We start from the raw sequence: 16,618 nt of genomic DNA on the forward strand, positions 1-16,618 counted from the left end.
TATGAACGCATACAATCGACACTCGGGAAAAGTATTACGTTTGCTCAAGGGTTACCAGTAGTAAACGACATTTAGAAGACATCAATGATCAGGTTCATAACCTATGGGTGTTTGATGACTTGATGGAAGAAGCTGTGCAAAGTCCACTCATATCTCAGCTGTTTACTCGTGGCCGTCATCGTAATTTAAGTGTCATTTTACTGTTACAAAATATGTTTCCCAAGGGGAAATTTAATACCAACATTTCACGAAACGCCCTATACATGGTATTGTTTCGTAGTCCTAGTGATCGAAAACAAATGGACATCATGGCGGAGCGAACATTTGCGAAGGATAGACCGAAATTTATGTCTGCTTATATGAAAGAAACCGAAAAAACCCTACGGGTATAATATTTTAGACAATCACCCTAAAACAGCCAGCGAGAAACAAGTGATTGCTAATGTCTTTGGTAACTGTTATACTTACCCGAACATCACAAAAAGTACGCACACAGTCCCAAAGATAACAGACGTACAACCAGCAGTCACACACAACGTTGAAAGTCCGAAGCAACTAGTCAAATGTAAACGTGAAAAGCCACCCGCAAAGAAAACGAAAACAGTGAAACAGACTGCGAAGAAGAAACAAACGAAACCTACATGAAAAGGTCAAGAAAACCAGCTATCTATAAATCCAAGGTTATAAGAGAAAGCTCTGAGGAGGAGGACATTTACTCCAACGAAGACGAAAAACCAAAAGACTTACTGACAGAACTACGCGAACTCGCTAAACAAGAATATTTAGCTAGACAGCCACGCAATGGATTCAGATTTAATCCTTCGTATGCATAATGCATTTTTGTTCATAACATTGTCAATAAAATATGTTTAAAACCTTTATTTCTTGTGTCTTTTACTAGTGTACTAAAATTCTCTACATTTACTATAGCGGACCGCCAAGGAAACACCTTTTTCAGTCTAAGTCTTGTAGTCATGACCTGAGCGATCTATCATGGGTCAATTTGAGTCTTACATCTTGTAGAGCAAAGGTTCTCACTCTTTTGGTAGTTTAAAGTGAAGTTATTACTGACAAAGTGTTCACACGAGCACTTTTTTCCACGTAGCCGCCATCTTGGATTATTGCGATCGACACTCCGATAAGTTCAGTCCGATAGGGCTAAGAATGTGGCGTTTTACTGCGGGTAATAAGTTTTACTGTAGGTAAAAAGTTTATTCCTAGGTAAAAAGGACATGGCTAAAAACATACACACACATATACCTATAAAAAAAACCCACACACACACGATCGTTCGATCGAGAGAAAACGTTTCAAAACGTTTTTACAGTAAAGTCGCTATTGCGCATGCGTAGTGCACAAAGGAACCCTCTAAAACTCTTTAACCTAAGTTAAATATACTTTATAAACATTTAAGACTAGTTTAAAAACGTTTTAGAACGTTTTTACACCACATTTATTACCGCGCATGCGTAGTGCGCAGGGGACAGAAATTCTGTACCACATGTGTGAGTCGTAACTTTCATACACATATATAAGTTAAGTTATTCTATACCTAGAATAACGAATGTCCGAGTCCTCTTCGGCGCTCTCCGAGTGCCGAGAACTTCTCGATCTTTTGACCTTGCTTAGAAATTGAATTGATTATCTCTTAGTAGTACTAGGCGTCAGTAGTGGTCTCAAAGGATGCCGCCGCTTTGATTGACAGGCGGCATCCAGTAACTAGGCAACTTTCAGTTGCCTAGTTACTTGACACCCCAGTGCCGTCTAGTACTACTAAGAGATAATCAATTCAATTTCTAAGCAAGGTCAAAAGATCGAGAAGTTCTCGGCACTCGGAGAGCGCCGAAGAGGACTCGGACATTCGTTATTCTAGGTATAGAATAACTTAACTTATATATGTGTATGAAAGTTACGACTCACACATGTGGTACAGAATTTCTGTCCCCTGCGCACTACGCATGCGCGGTAATAAATGTGGTGTAAAAACGTTCTAAAACGTTTTTAAACTAGTCTTAAATGTTTATAAAGTATATTTAACTTAGGTTAAAGAGTTTTAGAGGGTTCCTTTGTGCACTACGCATGCGCAATAGCGACTTTACTGTAAAAACGTTTTGAAACGTTTTCTCTCGATCGAACGATCGTGTGTGTGTGGGTTTTTTTATAGGTATATGTGTGTGTATGTTTTTAGCCATGTCCTTTTTACCTAGGAATAAACTTTTTACCTACAGTAAAACTTATTACCCGCAGTAAAACGCCACATTCTTAGCCCTATCGGACTGAACTTATCGGAGTGTCGATCCCAATAATCCAAGATGGCGGCTACGTGGAAAAAAGTGCTCGTGTGAACACTTTGTCAGTAATAACTTCACTTTAAACTACCAAAAGAGTGAGAACCTTTGCTCTACAAGATGTAAGACTCAAATTGACCCATGATAGATCGCTCAGGTCATGACTACAAGACTTAGACTGAAAAAGGTGTTTCCTTGGCGGTCCGCTATAGTAAATGTAGGGAATTTTAGTACACTAGTAAAAGACACAAGAAATAAAGGTTTTAAACATATTTTATTGACAATGTTATGAACAAAAATGCATTATGCATACGAAGGATTAAATCTGAATCCATTGCGTGGCTGTCTAGCTAAATATTCTTGTTTAGCGAGTTCGCGTAGTTCTGTCAGTAAGTCTTTTGGTTTTTCGTCTTCGTTGGAGTAAATGTCCTCCTCCTCAGAGCTTTCTCTTATAACCTTGGATTTATAGATAGCTGGTTTTCTTGACCTTTTCACTGTAGGTTTCGTTTGTTTCTTCTTCGCAGTCTGTTTCACTGTTTTCGTTTTCTTTGCGGGTGGCTTTTCACGTTTACATTTGACTAGTTGCTTCGGACTTTCAACGTTGTGTGTGACTGCTGGTTGTACGTCTGTTATCTTTGGGACTGTGTGCGTACTTTTTGTGATGTTCGGGTAAGTATAACAGTTACCAAAGACATTAGCAATCACTTGTTTCTCGCTGGCTGTTTTAGGGTGATTGTCTAAAATAATATACCCGTAGGGTTTTTCGGTTTCTTTCATATAAGCAGACATAAATTTCGGTCTATCCTTCGCAAATGTTCGCTCCGCCATGATGTCCATTTGTTTTCGATCACTAGGACTACGAAACAATACCATGTATAGGGCGTTTCGTGAAATGTTGGTATTAAATTTCCCCTTGGGAAACATATTTTGTAACAGTAAAATGACACTTAAATTACGATGACGGCCACGAGTAAACAGCTGAGATATGAGTGGACTTTGCACAGCTTCTTCCATCAAGTCATCAAACACCCATAGGTTATGAACCTGATCATTGATGTCTTCTAAATTGTCGTTTACTACTGGTAACCCTTGAGCAAACGTAATACTTTTCCCGAGTGTCGATTGTATGCGTTCATACAGTGGTTGCCACTGGGTGTAAAACCATTGAATCTTTGTGGTTTTCCTACTTGGGTATTTGATACGTTTGCTTGAAAGCAATTGTTCCACAAAATAGGATTTCCCACTCTGAGTAGGTCCTACGACCATCATTGATGCCGGGTGTTGAAACTTAAACTCAGGGTAAGGTTGTATCTCTAAACATCCTGAAGCATTAAGAATTGGTGAGAACGACTGTGAAAATGTAGCGTTCTTCAAGTACAATTGTCGTTCATCGCTAGATAAATGATGAACCTGACGTAAGTGTTCGCTTAGTTTTAGTAAATCCTGTTTTCCGCAAATAGGACACACACGTCTGTGGCAGTAAGGCATCTTGACACTACGAAGTCTTAACACAAATGATTGTGATGACTAACATAATGAATTCGTTCTATTTATAGTTTTTTAGACCCATTAAAATGTGAGGGACCTTATAAGGTCCCTGGGACCTTGATAATTTTAGGGGCCTTTAAGGCCCCGGGGCCTTGGTGGTCTGAGGGGCCTTGTAGGGGCCTTGTAGGGGCCTTGGGCCTTAAGAATTTTTCGTAGGGGCCTTGGGACCTTTGGATGACACATTTGTAAGTTGCAGACTTTTTCCACCCATAAGAATTTTATTTTTGTAGACTTTTTCACACGTAAGAATTTTATTTTTGTAGACTTTTTCACACATAAGAATTTTATTTTTGTAGACTTTTTCACACATAAGATTTTTAGTTGTTGACTTTGACTGCAAACTTTGACTGAAAATTTTGACTTCAATCTACTCATTGAAAGACAACTGTATGAGCAAACCTCCATTCAAGTTTTGTTTCATAGTAAGCTGATCCACTAACCCGTCCATGATTTCATCCATTTTGTTATAAGACCACTGATCTACGCGGAATTCACAGGTATAGACGACCTCCCAATGTTCTCTGGAGGAGGCTCTGATTTTAATCTTGGATGTCTTGGAAGGTTTTGTTAATTCAATAATGTCATTCAATCCGTGGTATATAGGATACACTATTTCAAAATCCATATTTCTCATACCTTCTTTTGACGGAGGCTTTTAGGTTATGTCAACGACATATAAATAAGAACCAAATATTTGGGTATAACTGACTTGAAACAAGGGATCATCCAATGCTAACTCCATCCAATGGCAATTCTCCTGATTCTCAGGGTACATTTCTCTCTCTGTTTGCTCATGTGTAATCCACATGTCTTCTAAATCTTGATTCCGCGGTTCCTCTACTGGAGACCATTCATCATGCAGTCCTATCTTCATGATACCTTGTGTTAAATGAATGATAGTTTCACACGAACTATTCTTTTATGTTTTTCAGATCTCACCTCAGGCTATAAATTGACATCGGTCTCACATTAAGAAATCATTTTTATCTCACCTCTTGTATGGGAAACATGTCTGCACTCGAAGAAACTCCCGCTGTCTCTGAACCTATCAAAGAAAATAATCCTCCTACTGTGTCTGAACCCACTGAGAAAAATATGGAAACTACAGTAAAAAGCAAGAAACCTACACTAAAAAGTTATCGTCAAAAACTGCAAGCAATCCAGGCACGTATCAAGTATCGTGAAAAAGCCATCAAGGGATTCAGAAACCATCTCAAAAAGGGCACATTTCCTAAACGGTTCAAATCATTACGGCCCTTCCCAAAAATGGAATCACCCGAATCACAAGCAGTCGTGAATGCGGCCTGTGAACAAGTGCATTGTGTCATTTTAGAGCAAATGATGTTGGACGAGGAGAAAAAACTTGTACAAGATCAAACCAGTTATCAAGCCATGAAAAAAGAACGGGAAGGCGAACGCTCTCAGTTACTCAAGACCTCTAAAAAACCCCAGAAAATGTCTGTAGCACAGCTTATGCAGGAACTCACTGAGTTGCAGTCCAAATATGTCCAACTCTATCAACAATTAAGCAGCACCCAGTAAAATAAAATACACCTGATTCAACTGTAAACTTTGTGTGATTTTTATTGACCTCCTAAAACTAGTGACACGTATAAAAGCATCCTGTTTTTACAAACCAGTAAACGTTAACTGTCCTCTTACATATTTAGCTTTCAGTCGTAGGTCATACGCTTGTCCTTGAATCAGAGTCTCTTGTTTAGGATATTTCACCAATACTTCGTGTTTATTCTCTAAGGTTTTGGTGATTTGCGGATTTAATTGTTTCACTACCCCTGAATCTCTAACCAACACTGTGTTTGGCATGACTGTAAACCTTTGCAAACCTTCGTCGTTTTCTCCTTGATATGTCCCATGTATGTCTTTCTTTAATATATACTCGAAATAAGCAATCTCTTCACTCACTCTTGGAACAATGTTCTCAATACATTTAGAACCCACAAAGGTGCGATTTCCATTGATCTTGTTTTCCACAAAGAAGTAAGCTTGTATGCCCGTTTGACCACAGGGACAAATCTTGTGTTCGCTTGCTTCAATGGGCCGTGATTCTACAAACATCCATTCGTTTTGGAAATCTTCGTCTTCACTTAAATGTTGTAAATGCAGAAACAGATTGATGTCTTGCTCCCCGCAAATACGTCTATGAACGCGCCTCAAATGTCTTTGCCAACTGTCTCGTCTTGTAAATGATGCGTTGCAGAACACACAGTTGTAACAGGATTTTACCTCAGAACACATAGATTCCCAATGAAGTTTCATTTTTTGTTTACTTGTGAATGCTTTATCACAATTCGGGCAAGTAAAACGTTGCGGAGTCTTCGAATGTTGCTGCCGTATGTGACGCTGTTTGTTATTTGATTGTGAAAACGAAAGAGGGCAGTATGGACAATGATAACGATTCTCAGCTGTACCACATTGCTTCTTATGAATAAAGAAATAGCCTTTGCTAAATTCCTTTCCGCAGGTAGGACAGGGTCTTGGATACGTTACTTTTGGCATGTTGCAAATCTATCGTGTTTTACCAAAATGTCAACTCCTAGTTATACTCCATCAAAAGTCTCTAGGGCAATGACGTCAATGGGCAAGTCTGGGCGTAAATGTCTCTTGAGACTTACCATGATTAGACTTGTTCCTCATGAATCACTGTGATAATCAATTTCATGTTATTAGTGGGTGAAAGCAGTTTAGCCAATAACCAATTATAGCTCAACCAATCAAACATGGCTAACATTGTGTGTGATAATGGCACTGTCCACGGAAAGAAAGCAAACACTGGAATATTTGTCAACACTCCTAAACATTTTGTAAGCGGAAGCGCTATCGGTTCCACGGCTTGTAGCGTCAAATAGCATCTTGTTTTCATGGAAAATCTTCGACTTGTCACCCAACGTTGTACTGCTCGTAATAAACCATCACTCATAGACATGAACAAATTTTCATTCTTTTCTGGTTTTCTGTGTTGGTGCACTGTGAGTTCCAACTGAAATTCTTCTTGCACTGCTACGTTATTTCTCACCACTCTGTCTGCGAATTCTGTTAACTCCACTGAAAGCACTGGGTTGTACAGATTATACCCGTATTTACTTTTAAAACGTTTTTCTTGCCAATAGGCTATTTGTTCCAAATCTTGCATGGATACCGACTGCATTTTGACAGTTATTTTAACACTGACACTTGTTTTATTTCTGAAAAATGCTGAGTCATCCCATTTTTATTTACACTCGTACCAGTCCTTCTCCTAGTTAGGGTTAAAATGCTAATAAACCCTAGTCCTTTGGGATTAGGGTTAGGGTTAAAATGCTAATAAGGATAGGGTTAAACCCTAGTCCTTGGGGGATTAGGGTTAGGGTTAAAATGCTAATAAGGACAGGGTTAAACTCCAGTCCTTGGGGATTAGGGTTAGGTTTTAGGGTTAGTTTTTAGGGTTAGGTTTTAGGGTTAGTTTTTAGGGTTAGGGTTAGGGTTAGGGTTAGGGTTAGGATTTAGGGTTAGGATTTAGGAGTAGGATTTAGAGCTAGGATTTAGGGTTAGGATTTAGGGTTATAGTTAGGGTTAGGGTTAGGGTTAGGGGTTAGGGTTAGGGTTAGGGTTAGGATTTAAGGTTAGGTTTTAGGGTTAGGGTTAGGGTTAGGATTTAGGGTTAGGTTTTAGGGTTAGGTTTTAGGGTTAGGTTTTAGGGTTAGGTTTTAGGGTTAGGGTTAGGGTTAGGGAAATTTTCTCTTTTAGTTTAGGGTTTGGGAAATTTTCTCTTTGGTTAAGGGTTGGGGAAATTTTCTCTTTGGTTAAGGGTTGGTGAAATTTTCTCTTTGGTTTAGGGTTTTTGTGAATTTTTACACACACACACACACACACAAGTAACCACACCTGTAGTTTGTAACAACACATACTTTATTGGTTGGTGCCACCATGCAAACCTTACCATTATTTTACAACGAACTAGTGAAAAACTAAACTTTTCCAAAAATTAACTAGAGCTCGCGCTTCCAAGCTACTGTGCTCTATTTTTTAACAAAATAAAAACTTAACTCATGCAAAAAAGTTACATTCTAACGTAGCCATAAGGATAAGTCACCCCTGTTCCTTTTTCTACCACACGCTTATCCCAATTCACTTGGAATACTTTAACCATATCCTCTAAATGAATGCTTTTGACTTTACTATTCCTGACAAAATGATTAAAAATAGTGGTTTTTAACTGACGCTTGCTTTCTTCTGGGTCTTTCAGTTCCAACTGAATGTGATTCAACATGGACCCACAATTCAACACTTGTCTCACAGCATGTGTGTTTTTTAACCCCTTGCTTTTGCATTCGGTCTTACCTCCATTGGTCTTATAACTGTAGGACTTCGGTCCTGCTGATCCGAACTCTTCTATGGTATCTCCCCCTGTCTCATCTGTAAACTGACCTAAAAATTTGCCCAGTGGTAATCTGTCTTGACCGTGTTTGCTCTTATAGATGACTGAGTCTGTATCGTAATACAGGACTCTTTGTTGCAATACATCCAAGGCTTCATACAACTTGAGTCTAGCTATGGCTGTGGTAAACAAGGCAATAAAAATATTACCCCTTGTATTAGGAGCCCATGCGCCTTCTTTTTTTACTGTCGTCACTTCCATGACCTCTTCACTATACACATTGACACTTTTAACCATGACCGTATCATCGTTGATCAGTTTTTCCCAATCTGGTACTTTCTGGATGGTACTGGTGGTGGGTTTGTTGTCGGCCTCGCCAAATTTGCCCCAAAAACTGTTCAACATAACTTTGGCTACCGCCTTGCGTCCTGGATTGACCTCAATCTTGTCTGAATCCAACTTAATCCCTTCATGTAGTTCATACTCAGCAATGTACGCTTCCTTTTGTTGGTCCGTTACACAATCACTTGGCCAGCCACTGGCTTCCTGTTTAGCTTTCAAAAATTTGTTGACGTAGGGAGCAAACAACCCTGTCTTTCTTTCGTTCTCACTCCAATGCCACACCTCATGAATCTTCAAAATTTTGTAGCCTTTACGTACGGCCATTTTGAGTTCCTCGGTACACCAAACACCGGTCATTAGTCGTTCCTTGTCTGTATGGTTACAAAGGTTAGTTCTTTCATGCCATGGTTGTTCCAATTGTTCTTGGGCACAGGTAGCACACAAAGTAAACATACATTTGTCATCAATTTTCATAGGCAATACGGGATGAAACAAACCTTCAGGAGCCAGGATATCCACTTTTGCCACACCAAAGTAATCGCCAATGTTCTGGTTTACAGGGTTGACAATGATGGTTGGGTGACCCAATGGATAAGTCCCATATTTGTTGACCCATGGGTACAATGACGTGTAATCCACATAGCTGATCTCTTCATCTTCGGCCGTTTTGGAGTACAGGGTCGCAGCACCAGTACGGCCTCCAAACAAGGCTTCTTTGGGGTTTAAAGGAGCCGTCCATTCCAAATCTTTGATCATGTCTTGTAACTCAGGATCAGTTGCAAGTTTTCGTTTGAAGTTACATTCCCATTCCACTTTGACTGTGTAACCAGCTTTCCTTAACACCTCTGTTTTCTTTTGAGTCAGATGATACATTTCCTCGACAGTGCGGTCTGGGTGGTGCCAAGTTTTGACATGTCGATTGTTTGGCTTACATTTAGGGCAGCCATGAAACTCGCAGCCGTGAAACTCGAAGACTGTTTTCTTGATGGGTTCATAGCCATCTACACGTACTTTCCCCCACGATTCTATCATGAGAGTTTGTTCCCCGCCATTCGCTGCATGCTTGATTCTATTGCCACCCAGCTTTTGGTCTTGGATATGCAGCCACTGAAATCCAATCTTGCTTTGAGCAGGTTTCATCCCACTCCATCCATGGGGTGGTTCCACAGCAATGGAGTAGGGAATCATTTGGTTATTCCGCCAAAAGTTGTGACAGGCACTGGCAATGGTGATATTTTCTTTCAACGGATTAAACTTGCACTCCTTTTCAAAATCGGCAGCAAAAGTTAGACAGCCTTCCTTCAGTAACTTGACATCGCTTTCACAGTACTCCAATAGTTCCTTTTCAAAATTCCAGCTTTCTCCCTTCAACATTTCCTCCGCATGCCATTTTTCCACGGCTTCTTTTTTCTTGGTGTTCATGCAATTAGTCTCATAATACTTTAGGTCAGGCAATGGTCCTTCGTAGTTCTGGTTTTCTTTTCTGTTAAATGAATGAGGAAAGTAGCCCTTCTTCAGCTCAGTCAAACCAAACGTCTTGGTAAAATTCTCCAACGGCATATTCAAAAAGGACATAGAGTCCTTGAACTTTAGTCTGTCACATTCAAAGTACAAGATCTTCTGACCCGTCATCAGCACTTTAGACACTTTCAGGTTCATGTCATACAGCTGCTTGATGATAAACACGCCATCAAATCCTCTAAAATTGTGAAAGTATACTTGCATTTCTAGTTGATTCCATCGCAAATTGTTTTCTTTTTCTAGTTCTTTTAGCATTGCCATGAGCCTGTTATAAAAGTCACGTAGACATGTTCTACCCCAACACTGGTATTTTTCGTCTGAGGTTTCTCGTTCAAAACAAATGAGGTTTGGTGTAAACTGCCTTTGGTCATCAATACAACATTCAATGTCTGCAAATACGAGCTCTTTGTGTTTGTCTTTCTTCCCTTCTGTCAGCATGTAATGATCCCCTTGAAACTCTTCTAATTGATCCTCGGGAATCTCTGTCACATCCACCCCCAAATCTTGTAACTGTTTCTTAACTCTCTCGATGGACTCTTGTCTACTTTGTTCGTCTACTGGTTGTGTTGGTGGATGTTCTTTTAGATAGGCCTCTTCCTGTTCTTTCCTCGTAATAGGTTTTGTTGCAACCTCTTTCACTTTTTTCCCGTCTTCAGTCGTCATTTCTTTGATGGTTTCTAGAATCTTGTCTTCTGCTTTTTGTTGGTTGTCATAACGTTTATTTGCCTTGTAAATGTCACTCATAATAAAACATTGGTGGTTATACAGGTCGACATAGTTCAAGCAATTGGCACATTGACCGTGACCACATTTATGGGTCACTCCTTCTTTCACTTTGTAAGAGACCAAACATGTCTGACATTTACGATGCATCTCACACACACTTTTCATAGCTTCTTTACGTGGGATCACAATGTCATTATCCAACGCTACTTGATAGATCAAATCTGCTTCCATTTTGGTTTCTGTTTGTTTCTTTTGAATCAAATGGTCCTGGTAACAATCTTCCCCATAAAATGACCTGCAACATTTGCGACAGGTGATGGTCGGTTTACTCCAACCAGTGTAGTCGAGACACCCCTTCGATGTCTTGTTCCTACGACGCATACAGCTAGGGCAATTGGCATGCAAACAATTATGGTGTTTGGCATCTTCTGTATTGTAACCCTTGCAACAATAACGACAAAACTTGCAACGGTTCATCACAGCTGCCACACTATATACACCATCGTAATGAGCCTTTGTTTTTCCATCACTGTCCTCATAATAGGTTTTCACAATCTGTATCACTTTAGGCGCAAACTTGTATGCTTCTCCAGTAAATATCACCCCGCCACGTACTGGGTCAACGACAATCAGTTGGTAACCCTTAGGACCCAAATAGTCTTGAAATTTTTGAATTTCTTCGTACCCACATGATCCTTCGGGCACGCCTGCTTCTTTGTATAGCTGTTTGGCTTCTTTCAGTTGCTGACTGTTCTTGCCTCGATCTTGGCGAATATTTTCGTAACAGTTCTTTTCGCCTGCTTTTTTCTTGGCATGTTCTCGCATGACGACTATAGCACGGCCACAGCATAATTCATCCTTGTTTTTGATTTCATGCACACAGCGCAATTCTTTGACCACTTCTTCCCAGATTTTGGCTCCTGGCTTGTAGCCTGCTCGTTTTCCGCCTTTCACATCACGACGTATGAGAGTCATGGACGCTGAAAAGCCTCTATCCGAGGAAATAAATTCCCCTGAATTCAAGACATTCGCAATATGTCCCAGCATAGCTTGTGTCATTTGCAAACGATTAAAATAATCATCTGCTGGAATATGCCAAGTTTCACCTGTATTGCTGGATTCTTTAAAATGTTCCTTGCTTCCAATTTGAAGCGCTAAGTCATATTCTTTTGTATCAATAGCCATGTCTTCCATTAAATTATCCATTCCTATCGTCAATGCATGAACGGCTTCCACACCTAAATCTTCTTCGGTTTTTGGGTCACGCATGTAATCCAGAGTAAATGTAAACTTCTGATCAATTACTTTTCCTTTTTTCCATTTTTTAGGAGTCCCCATCTTGGCAATGTTGGCTTGAAACAGTGGTTTTTCATCATCAGTCTTGGTTTCACTGCTCTCGGGTTCCCTCTTTGCCATCTTCACATCAGGATTGGAATCTTCAGCTGAACGCTTGGTTCCGCGGGTGCTCACTGCTCCGCCAGTCTGTTCTTCAACATCTAATCGCGGTATCTTTCCAGAATTCAATAACTCTAGACGTAAGAGTTCAGCACTTTCTTCCGCCTTCCGCTTCGCTGCTTCGGAGTGACACTTCTTGACGTGAGCCACCATTTTGTCTTTACGACAAAACGTTTTTTCGCAATGTAGGCATGGTACTCTTGTATTAGTACCACAATATTTCTTATGACGACAGAATGTAATTCTATTCTTCAACTGCTTGTTACACTTTGGACAGTGTCTAGGGTACGTAACTTTCGGCATCGTGATAGCTCTGCTCACTACAACAACTTGCAATCAAATGACTTCACTTAGCGGTTAACCCCTTTTATACCCCCAGACATTAGGATGAACAAAAATAGAAACAAAATCTGCTGACTCAGCAAAAGCAGCTGTGATGTCAATGGGCTTGCTCAAACTTGCCTGTAATCACTCAACCGTGATCCTGTGAAAACATCGCTAATTTTATTTTTTGTTAGGGTAAGATTTTAGCCCTCAACATTAAACTCGACGGATTTAACCCTCAACATTAAAGTAAACATTTGTGTTAGCTTAGGACATTTAGAAAGGGCTAGGACAATTAGTTAGGTTTTGGAAAATGACACTACGTCAACAGATTAAACACTGCGCCCAACTGATTTAGCTCTAAACACTGCACCCAACTGATTTAGGTCTAAACACTGCGCCCAACAGATTTTAGTTAGGTTTAGCAAATTTAGTTAGGGCTAGGACATTTAGTTAGGTTTAGGACATTTAGTTAGGTTTTGGAAATTCACTCGATAGAATTAACTCTTGACATTAACCTTGACAATGCAAAAATGGTTACAGAACAAAGACCAGATTGACTTGACTGACTTGCTGGTGATAACGATTTCATCGTTAACCCCGTAAACCCCGTTAACCCCTCACTTTTGTTCGTCCACATACCCCCTTATACTACTAAGGTGATTCCATAGTAAAAGAACCTAACATGGATTTTAGCTAAAACTTGGTACACTGATGTAACAAGTCAAGAAGATGATAAAAAAGTAATAAAAAGTGGGGGTCACCGTGCTCGTTTTGACGTCACAATGCTGACAAATACGGCTATTTAGGACCCTTTTGCAAAAACCGCGGGCAGCGCAAAACTAGACAAAAAGGAGAGATTTTTTCGATGATGCATGTGACATCACACAGAATTTGACTTTAATGTATTGTTTATCCACTTACGTACCAGAAAAATTCCTTTTAATGCCCTTTTTTTTACTTTACGCTCCAAAGTAGAATCAAATTGGACGCGCGCTTTTCGACTCGTGATGGCTCAATCCGTACAATTTAGTAAAATTGCCAAAAAACTGAACATAGATTTGTGCCAATTTTTTTCTCATCGAAAGGAGGCACTATCCTTATTAAAATCATGAAATAAAAAATGGGGGTCACCGTACTCGTTTTTGCGGTAGAGCTGCAGAAAGTGCGCACCAAACGCATTTTCTCCGATTTTTGAGAGAGGACTGGGGCGAGTTTCAAAATAGAATGTATGTGAAAGGGGGAAGAAAGTATTAAAAAATCCGTTTTTACAGAATTTACATCGAGATATCACATTTAGGACACAATGTGATAAAGAAAGTGTTTACATGAAAATCAAAGTGAGTAAGCACAAGTTAAACATCCACTATCGAGGTTCTCCGAGAGGAGGTCGAACTCAGCAACACGCGTACTGCTTACGTTATGCACATTCCCAACACATTGAGTCTTACCTCGGTAAGAAAGAACAGCGAGCAAAAATTCCAATAGCATTTCTCTTCAGTCAACTTCATTTTAAAAATATTACTTCGCATGCTCTTTTTTACGGCGGCCATCTTGTTATGCCCAGTAAGAGATGCGCAGTGCAAAACTAGGGAATCACCTTAACATAAATTTCACGGGCCAGGGGCATCAAGATGGCGGATGCCCAAATATGGAAACTCTAATGACGTCAGGTGAAAACCAAGAATTACAAGAATTAAAGCGCAGAAGGTTTAAATTAGTATCAGACATTATATAAATGGGTTTGCCAGAAATACTGAGATTTTCAACTGTTTCTTCAAAATATTTTAAGAATGTTTCAGGAGAATTATACTGCCTATATATTACTCCACAGATAATATTTTGCGGCGTTAGTGAAATGTATTTCTACCCATAGGGCTTGAAAAACTTCATTAGAGGTCTTTTCAAGGACTTCATACTTGAAATCTGAGTCAATGTACATCCCGACACCTCCAGCAGAAAGAGGCGTCGGGACGTATTCAAAATTATACCCTGGTAATTAACTTGGTACAGCCTTATTTTAACACCGAGTGGATGCATAAATTCTTTTCATTTACAGCTAGCTTAGCAAGCTGTGAAACAAGCTACCGTTATACATTAGAAACTCCGACAATTACTTTTAAATAATCTTAATATGTTAATTTTTAGTTTTTTTAAAATAGTTTTTTATAGATAATGCCTTTTTATGTCATAGATTTTAGATCTTAATGTATTTTAAGTTTTTACTGAGGTTTTCACACTTTTTCACTGTATATCACATGCAATTTCAAACGAGTTTTCGTTAATTCGTAGGTGTAGACGAGTATAAATAAACTACTTACTTACTTAATTACTTTGAAGAACAGTGAACTCAAATCAAGCCGTCGTTATAAGTTCGTAATTTCTCCGAAACGAAAACAAAAAACCTAATTTTAAAATTTACCAGCAATGCGCAATGTGCTGGTCCTACTATATAATGAATTCCTAATATCTCTAAGCAATTAATCATCATTGACATATATACAAATATAACGCTAAATAGTTAAGCTCCAGTGTAACTTGTAACAAGATTGGTTGCTTAAGACACATTCTCTTTAGCTTCTAAAAATCATAGAATTGGCTGATGTTGTTAAGAAGGCGTGTAGCGAAAATTATAAGTTTCTATGCCATAGTGTTTTTATAATAATTTTCACTTGTCAACAGTTAGCAGGTGCCATAAACACTATGATCATGATTGATATTGTAAACAGCGAAATAAGCCGTCATTTAGCAGAAATGGGAAATTAAACCCGACAACAAAAATTGTGAAAAATTGTCCCACTCAGTAGCCCTTCTTCGTCCTTTAGAACCCTGCACAGTCAGGATTAGTGCAAATCCATTTGTCAAAAAGGTGGAAGTTCTACATTCAACCCCTGTGGCATGTTTTATTGGTGCTAGTGATCTCGAGGAGAAACTTGGCGATTTTACGGATGAAATCGAGCTGGCGAACACCGATTACGTGAAGGAACTGTGCGCTTTGTTGGCCCAAGCCAAGCATACAAGCTCTTTGCCTTAGGCATGGATGGTTTGTGTTTATCGGCAGCTGACATGGAAAACAAATAATATGTCGGAGGAACTAATGGAGCAAATTGTAAAGAAGGCTTTGGCAAAGGAGATAGCATGTTTGTTTATTCCTTAGGTGAGTAGCCCTTTACTTTCATTACAAGCAATTCAAAGTTCTTCTTTCCAAAGACGTTTATAGAAATTCAAAAAACGAAGCAAAACAATAAAACACCTGCGTTTGAAAACCTAAAGGCTAAAATTTGGAAATTAGACGCCATGGATTGCATAAAAACTCATTTTGCTTGAAAAAAAAGGGATTTGACATATATTCTTATTTCTACTTTACTGGCTTCTACTTTCATTGGTAGTTAAAAATGAATTAGTCCCTTGAAAGCCGTAGCTTGAATAAAATACAACGAATACACTCTGATTTTCCACCAATTAAACAACCGAAGTGTAAGAAACTATTTACTAGGCTGAATTGTAAAAACGTTGGGCCTCATTGACAGGTCATGAGGCATAAAATAAAGTTATTTTCACACGAGGGAGGAGCATGAATCTAAGCAATGTATCTTGTTCAAATTGCTTTATTTCGTCTAGTCACATAGACTTCATCACGGAGCTTAATAGATTTAATAAATTAACCATGTACTTCATTTAGTGGTAGGTAAAAACTAACTTTCCAGTTTATGGTATGAAGAGTTAAAAACACTCGCAAAAAATATACGCGGAGGGGTATGAATTCAAACCTGCATACCAAAATGTGAGACGTTATTTTTGCGTTCATAGATTTAATACAATTTTTACTTAGAGCCCTTACCGTTTCTCCTCGCCACTTGGATGCTTTGCTGACAAAAACGAGCGAGCCCTGCCAGAAAAATACGCTAACTTTCACAATCAGATCGACGATCAAAAAAGGGAATTGACCATATACCAGCAGTGCGCGTGGATAGCGCATCACAAAGGCTACAAATACTAATTCACCGTTTAGAATTTATGGAGAGTGCTGGGCTGGAAA

The 16,618-nt window shown here is 39.2% G+C and overlaps 1 protein-coding gene across 1 annotated transcript in view; it reads right to left on the reverse strand.

Annotated features, from left to right (window-relative positions):
* Nucleotides 1-14,270, reverse strand: part of LOC140940895 (uncharacterized) — a 32,641-nt gene extending 18,371 nt beyond the window's left edge. Inside the window, exon 1 of the mRNA XM_073389858.1 lies at nucleotides 14,180-14,270. The gene's annotated coding sequence lies outside the window, so the exon portion shown is untranslated. The remainder of the gene's footprint in view (nucleotides 1-14,179) is intronic.
* Between the last annotated feature and the right edge of the window lie 2,348 nt (nucleotides 14,271-16,618).

The sequence above is a fragment of the Porites lutea genome, chromosome 6, assembly GCF_958299795.1.
Source record: "Porites lutea chromosome 6, jaPorLute2.1, whole genome shotgun sequence".
Classification (NCBI taxonomy): domain Eukaryota; kingdom Metazoa; phylum Cnidaria; class Anthozoa; order Scleractinia; family Poritidae; genus Porites; species Porites lutea.